The sequence below is a fragment of the Rhamphochromis sp. 'chilingali' genome (assembly GCF_963969265.1).
Source record: "Rhamphochromis sp. 'chilingali' genome assembly, chromosome: 2".
Classification (NCBI taxonomy): domain Eukaryota; kingdom Metazoa; phylum Chordata; class Actinopteri; order Cichliformes; family Cichlidae; genus Rhamphochromis; species Rhamphochromis sp. 'chilingali'.
In genome coordinates, this window is record NC_137930.1 from 8,485,670 (window position 1) to 8,494,328 (window position 8,659).

The window sequence follows — 8,659 nt, forward strand, 5'->3', positions numbered from 1 at the left end:
ACTACCTACATTATACATTGAGCCTTTGAGATGTTTAGAGAAAAGCAGGAGAATAAGTAGGATATGTGTCATGTAGATGAGGTATTCTCTGGCGTATTGTATTCTTATGAACTGCTACAAAAAGGTCATATTGGAAACTTTTATTTGTAGACTATTGCTGTTTGATACTTTGAATCTGTAATACACTAAAAAGGCCTATTATAATTTTTTTTTAAAGGGAAAATAAGTGGTTCACTTAATTCTCAACTTTGATGTGAACAAAATGGATTTGAAACTAATTGTGTGATAATTTATCTCATGTTAATTAAGCTTAATTATCTCCATGTCTGTCCTGTAATAGGAAAAAGTTTCATGTTTCCTCATATCGAACAAAATGTACACTAATAGAAACATGTGATAGGCCAGTATAAGTTGGGCTCTTATTATTGACCTTATGTTCAGCCTGAACAGGTGTCTGTGAAGGTCAGTCTGTCCACCATCTTCTTAAAACACATGATGTAGCATCACCGATTATGTAAAGAAAATTAAATCAGTTTTAATTTTGCTGATTTTTATTTTTTTCCACAGGTCATATGTGACAAGAAAAAATGTTTGCAATATATCAAGTCATTAAATAGAGTAACTCCTTTTGCTGTTTGTTTACTTTGTCAGTATTTCAGTATAGCACCTACTTGGTCTTAAATAAATTCTTTTTTCCAGTGTGTCCTATGAAACTTAATTATACTGCTGAAATTAATGGGGTTAGACAAATGGCTATGTGAAGCTCTGTGTATTTCAGCTGTGCGTAACTGCCTGCTGTGTGATAAGCTACACGTGTATATTTCTCAACTTTGTTTACTTCCAGCCAGGTGGGCTGCAGTATTCATTTGCTAAGTAATGTAACTATTAACTACAAATAATCTCTTTAATGTATTAATAGTATGCATGGTGACATGTTGGGTTCAGTGGTTTCAGTATTGCAGTTAATGTTAATATTTTTAGTGATCAATTTGTCTCAAAATCGTTTCATTTAGTAAGCTTTGAACAAAACATTAGATTAATTTGTGTTTGATTAACTTTTAATAAAGTGTGATGAACTGAAGTCCTTATAAAAATTCCCCTCACCCCTCAGAGTGATCGGTCCTTCAAGGTCAGGTCCTCTACCAGTATCCTCTACAGCAGCGGTCCCCAACCCCCGGGTTTGGTTCCGGGCCGCAAGACTTGAGGCTCGGGTGTGATATTTATGGTTTTCAGGGTGCTTGCTTTTTATCGTTTTTTTGGGTTTTTTTTAAATTGTTAACTCGTTTTCCCTGGGTTTTATTCCCGTGTGTTGTGAATAAATTTTGGGTTTTCTGGTACTGGTTTTATTTTGTTGTATTTATCCACGACACCTTAAAGGTCAGTCCGTGAAAATATTGTCAGACATAAACCGGTCCGTGGTGCAAAAAAGGGACCACTGCTCTACATCTTTGCTGTTCCTAGGACTGCACTCTTCTGGATAGAAATCTTGGATGTTGTTTCTGCAATCTACTGGAGCCACTCGCCTAGCTTGGGGGGTCACTACAAAGAGTTCTGTGATTACCACTGGCACCACTGTTAACTTCACCCTCCACATCTTCTCAAGTTCTGCTCTCAGGCCTTGGTACTTCATCAGCTTCTTGTGTTCCTTATTCCTGATTATCATCGTCATTCGGTATAGCTACATCTTTCACTGTGGCCGTCTTCCTCTACCTGTCTGCCATTACTATGTCCGGTTGATTAGCCATCACCAGTTTGTATGTCTGTATCTGGAAGTCCCACAGAATCCTAGCTGTCATTCTCGACCACCCATTTTGAAGTTTTGATTTCCAGGCACAGATGGTTCTGTATACTACGTCAGTCACTTGGATATGGCGTGCCATGTATGCCCTTCCTGCTACCATCTTGCACCCTGCTGCTAGAGCAGCCTGCACCTGGGGTCTTAACTGCTGTGGTACACCCCTACCTCTAAACATAAAAGCTTCTTCCTATGCTGCCATGATTAGTGAATGTGAGCCACTTCCTCTGTCTGCTGGTGTTACACACTGTGCAGGGGGCCTGTCCTTCCATAAGAACGTGGTAAGTTGTGTCCATCTTCCTGATGTATTTGTGGATGTTCGTTGCCTCATCCTGGACAGTGATTCTGACGTGTGTGTGTGTGTGTGTGTGTGTGTGTGTGTGTGTGTGTGTGTGTGTATACATTCATGCATATGTAAGTATAATTCTAAAGGTGCTATTGACATAAAATTCTCTCGTCCTACCTGACTGGATTCACACGTCTTGACTGTCCTACGAGATCAAATGAAGCCCTTGATCTTCATCTTCATTGTCAAAGAAGCTTATAGAGCTACTGCCTCACCAACACATGGTAGATTGGACCACATCTTGGTTTTTGCAGACTTGTTACAAATCCTGTGTGCAGCCTCCAACTAATCTCAGTCAGGAAATGGACACCTTATACTAACAGTCCAAATGGCCCAGAGGAGGAAGCCGGTTGTAAGTCTGGAGGTATGGGACGTGATTGACCTGAGGTGCTGACCGGAGGGCAGCAGGTCAAATAGGTGGTAAGCAGGATGCAAAGACGTCTTGATTCATGCTCGACTGTACTTCCTCAGGAGGCTGAGGTCTTTTAACATCTGCAGGAAGCTCCTGAGGATGTTTTACCAGTCGGTGGTTGCTGGAGTACTTTTCTATGCTGTGGTGTGCTGGGGGAGCAGCACAGCAAAGAGGGATTCATCCAGACTGGAGAAACTGATCAGGAAGGCTAGCTCTGTGGTCGGCATGAAGCTGGACACTCTGGTGACAGTGGCAGAGAAAAGGACATTAAAGAAACTGCTGGACATTATGAACAATGCTGGGCATCCTCTGCACACGGCCATAAACAATCAGAAGAGTCTGTTCAGTGACAGGTTGCTTCTCCCCAAGACAAGAACTAACAGACTTAAAAACTCCTTTGTCCCACACGCCATCAAACTGTTTAACTCCTCTCTGGAGGGGAGAGGGAGGGGAAACAGGAGGACAAAGGAGGGGGGAACAACTAAGCTGTAGTGCCTCTTCACCTCACTGTACAATACCTTGTGCAATACTTTTTGTAAATAGTCAACAGTGCAATAGACTCAATACTTGAAATGTGCAATTCACTTGTATTTTTATTTTTTATTCCTATTTATTCTATTTATCCCCTTCGTATATTTTATTTATATTTGTCTCTGTATATATATATATATATATATATATATATATATATATATATATATATATATATATATATATATATATATATATATATATATATATATATATATATATATATATATATATATATATATATAACAATTCTGTAACTTCGGTCGTTGCTGTGCTTTTTGGAAGTCGAATTTCCCAGAGGAACCCACCCGAGGGATTAATAAAGTTCTATCTTATCTTATCTTATCATCGCCTGGTTTGAGCAGGGAGTCAAGGAGGCCATTTACGTGAAAAAGGAAAGACCATCTCTGAATCGTGGAGGGGGCCTAAGGGTACATCTTTCGCCATCTTACAATGCTGTGATTGCAGCTATTCCCCAACTCTCTGTGAAATGCCATTGATTAGTGGTCTTTGATCAATGAGCTTTGATCTGTCATTGTTGATCAATGGTCATGACAATTTGCATATTAATGATCAAGGAACTGACCTCCCAGCCCATTGTTCCTTCAGTAGTGCTAGTTTCAGTCATTGTGCAAATTTACTGTTTCTAATACTGGGGAAACCTGCAGTCAGCTGAGAATGAAAAAGTGGTTTAGATGAGTGATGAAACATTTCTCCCACTGAAAACGCTACGTCCAGATGAACAGAATCAACTTTTGGGGGCAGGAGTTGCTTGGTCCTGGTTACACTGAGAGTGCAGGATCAGAAAAATGGTGATGTGCGTTGATAAATGAGAATAAACAAGCTGTTCTGCACTCACCCCTCCAAGATGTACTCTTAGTAGTACGAGAAAAATACAAGAACAGTCTGACTACATTGTGCCAAGTGTAAAGTTGGGTGGTGGTCAGGGGTTATGGTGTGGAGGTTTTTTTGTTGCTTTTTTCAGGAGTTTGGCATAGTCCTTTAGTTACAGTGAAAGGAACTGTTAGAACTCATAGAAGACATTTTGCACAATTTCATGCTAATTTTAGGAAAACCTCTGCACACCTGAATCAAACGACAAGTGCTTAGAGAAAGAAAATGTAGAAAAACATAATATAATAACATAACTGCTGCTTACCACTGTTTTTATTCAGTTACAACATTTCTGTCTGTGCAACCTTCATCGTTTACAGAGAAAAGCACAATTTCATGCTACTAAATTTGTAGGACGGGTTTGGTGATGGCCCCTTCTTGCTCCAACATGACTGCACACCAGTGCACAAATGAATCAAGGTCCATAAAGACATGGATGAGTGAGTCTGGTGTGGAAGAACTTGACTGGCCTGCACAGAGTCTTCACCTCAACCCAACAGAACACTTTTGAGTTGAATTAGAGCAGAGACTGTGAGCCGGGACCTTTCATCTAACACCAGTGGGTGACCTCAGCAATGCGGTTCTGGAAAAATGGTCAAAAATTCCCATGAATTCCTAAACCTTGTGGAAAGTTTTCACAGAAGAGTTGGGGCTATTATACATGTAGAGAGTGGATAGAATGGTAAATGGCCTGCATTTGTATAGCGCTTTTCTAGTCCCTAAGGACCCCAAAGCGCTTCACACTACATTCAGTCATTCACCCATTCACACACACATTCACACACTGGCGATGGCAAGCTACATTGTAGCCACAGCTGCCCTGGGGCGCACTGACAGAGGCGAGGCTGCCGGACACTGGCGCCACCGGGCCCTCTGACCACCACCAGTAGGCAAACACGGGGTTAGTATCTTGCCCAAGGATATTTGGCATGCAGCCAGGAGGCAGCCTGGGATCGAACCACCGACCTTCTGATTAGTGGCTGACCTGCTCTGCCACCTAAGCTACAGCCACCCCATGTTAGAAGTCATGTTAATCTCTGCAGATTAAGAATGGGATATCACTAAAAGTGAATATTTTTAGCAATATTGTGTATATGTTTAAGATGTATAAAATTTTTCTCAGTCAGTCACAAACTCCATTGTATATGTTTTTGTAAAACTAATTTCAAGACTTTTCAAATGTATCTGAGTTTTCTGAAACTGAAACTATGGAAATTTTCATTTTCAACTTGTTTTTCTTTTCATCTTTTTTTCTCAATTTTTGGGGAATTCTTGTCTGGAATTTTTGTCATTATGCTGAAGCTTCTCATCTGAAAAAGAATAACACATCCATGTTTTCTGAAAGCACAGAAGACAAGTGTTTGAGGGGCAACAGATAAGTCCTGAAGGCTTAATTAAAGATTACCTCATACTTCATAGGTAATTAGCAGCACAGGGAAGAAGAGAGTTGACAGGATCTACCAACCCCCACCTTTTTCCTGCCGTACAACCCCCAATCTCTTGCACCTCATCTATCCCTTTAAAGTATGAGGAAATCACCTGTGAAATGCACTTTAGCCCCCATGCAGCCATCCAGCACATGCCATCCCCCATGGATCCACCAGGAGAGGCCAGTCCCCTCCCCCAAGAATCACAGAGGACCAGGCCCCAAGTGAACTGAAGAGAGAGAGAGAAGAGCAGAACAGTGTGAGATATAAGGACACCCCCCCCCCCCTCCCCCTTCACCATGACACCTCCAAGCTGGTGAAAAGAAAGATTAGTGATTTGCATTAAAAAGGACAGCAGGTGGAGTAGGGGATAGCAAGTTTGGGGGACCAGTGACATTATTGCCAGGAGATCACCTGGTAGTGGAGATTTACCAGCTTGGAAGCAGTTATGACGTTTAATTGTAACGGTAATAAAGGGGAGGTCTGAAAGTTTAATGTTATTATAATCTATCTAATTCTATCCAAGCGAATTATCTTATAATATATTTTACTGTATTGTACATTTGTTTTTATGAAGAGTGAAAAGACTGATTTGGGCTCTTTTGTTTTTCCAGTAAAACTTAATAATGTTGGAGTCTAAAACCATATGGATGTGGTTTGAATGGGATAATTGAGAAAAATAATAACTTGGGGTAAGGCTTTAATTTTAATGGTAGCTATTCACCCTAATAATGTGATGGGAAGATTTTTCCAGCATTTCAGATTGTTATTAATCTTAAATTGCCATATGCGGTAATATACCGTGCTGTAAATCGGGCTGATGTACATCGAACGACCAGCTGGTGTCAGATGTTGTGGGACCTGCCTTTTGGCAAAGCAGTTGGCCGGAAATATTCGAGATGGGGCTTCATCACACCATCGCTACTTACCAGGTTGGCAATTAAATGAAAAATCAATGGAAAGGCACTATCAATTTTGATGCTAAACATTTTTCTTTATATGTCAGGTTATTTATTTAGTATGTGATGTGTGTTTGTTGATGGAGAGGGTGTGGGAATGTTAATTTGGTAGAGATCACCACCTCTGGTCCTTGGATTCCATTGTCCAACAGATATTAGATTTTTCCCTTCTGTAACACACCTGAATAAAACTAGGTGGTTCTTTAACATCTTGTCATGTTCTGTGCATCCCTGTTAACTACCCATAAATTTACCTCAAAAATTGCAATGCATTTTTTCAATAGAATAATTAAAACTTAGTGGCAAGACTTTGCATATATTTTAAAAAGCTTTTGTTTTGATGGTGATTACTAATACTAAGTGAAAAACTGAGTTGTGCTAAAGTGTAGGGGGGGGGGGCTTTAAGGTCTTTTTTATTTGCTTCAATGTACATTTGTGAAATAGTTTTGGCTTATTTTAAGTGCATATTTAACCCTTTAAAGCTGGTTGGAGCGGGCACGCTCTGTTTTGCGTAACTATTTTTAAACCCCGGTAGCACTGCAACCACGTAAGCTAGCGCAATAATTTTTTTGCATATGAAACCGGAGGAGTTCTTACATCTTATGCCATCAGCTTGTCCTAGGTCACAGTTTCCTTCCAAATATAGCTTTGCAAAAACTGCATAAAAAGCGCTTGCAGCAACAAAAACATAATATTCCAGAAACACGCTTTGCCGATCCGATCAGCTGTTCGTAATACTTCCTACGTTGGAATAGACGTCAGCGCGAACTTTCGCACGTCCGCCATTACTTGCCCAAATCCGGAAGTGACGTCATTTTCGCGGAAATGTCGTTTTTTACCATCAGGGCCTCATGAGCCTAGACTGGTGTTTTTAAAAGTTATCTTTGACTTTATGACTTTCTGTGTCGTTTCTGGGATGCTTAGGACAAATTGCACTGCTGGAAATAGTTTATTTTGATGCATATGCTGCTTTTTTGCAAATTTGCACTATAATATTTATTTTCATTTTTCCTGCAGTATATAAAAATTGGTGTATTTCAAAATTAAAACTCTGAAGACACTCAAAATAAATTTCCTGTGGTGGGAAACTATTTTGTGCAACTTTTTTGTATTTACAGTTTTGAGGTATAAGCCGCTTAAATTTCTCTAACTAGAAATATATGTTAAAAAAACAAAAATGATTTTTAATTTTTTTGTAGTTTATTGCACTTTTTTGCAATTTATGTAATTACTATGGACTTAATGCATACATATTATTAGAATTTGGGCTATAATGGTTGTATTGATGTATAGCAACTTGAAATGCTCCCAAAAAATGGCACCACACCATGTAAAAATATAATATAAGCTCTGAGGGACTTGGTTCTATGGTAGGTCTTAAAGGGTTAAGTTTCAATCAAATCAGAATTGTTGTCTGAGTAAAACTAATTTAGCTGTAACAAATTAGAGTAATTTGTAAAACTTGTAAAACTTGTTACTCTGTCTGCCCGTGTGTTCCCTCCCTGACAAGTTGGCTCAAAGTTCAAAAAATGTAGTGTACAATAAAAACATTTGAAATATATTTTTTAAACTTTACTTCACATAACTTGTCACTCTTTGTCACACTTTTTTTCCACATGCAATTTTTAACCACATGGTGTCAGGATTGATCACTCAATGGTGGGGGGCTATATATTCTGCCTTTCAGGAGACCTTAAAATTCCGTTTGAACAATAATGTGAGATTAAAACCTATTTGAGTTCCACTAGGTCTCAGGACAGAGTTGTCTATACTTTGAAAAGTGCTATCCTGAGGAATGGTAAATGGACTGCTTCTTATTTAGCACTTTTCTACTCTGAGCACTCAAAGCACTTTACATAACTTGCCTCATTCACCCCAGCACTTTTTCCATGCTCTTTCTACCTAGTAGTGTCTATCAAGCATTCACACACATTCATACTCCGATGGATGCATCAGATAGCATCTCCTATAGTATCATAGTATCTTGCCTAAGGATATTCGGCATGCAAACTGGAGTAGACAGGGATCAAACCACCAGCTTTCCAATTAGTAGGTGACCTGCTCTACTACCTGAGCTACAGCCAGGATCATTTAAGTAATATTTGCCAGTGTGTGAATGTGTGTGTGAATGGGTGGATGACTGGATATGTAAAGCGCTTTGGGGTCCTTAGGGACTAGTAAAGCGCTATACAAATACAGACCATTTACCATTTAAGTCATATTTGCCAATACGCAAATATTATAAACAAAAATGTTTAAGTGGCAAAAATACTTATCTACTTATCTAAACTTTTC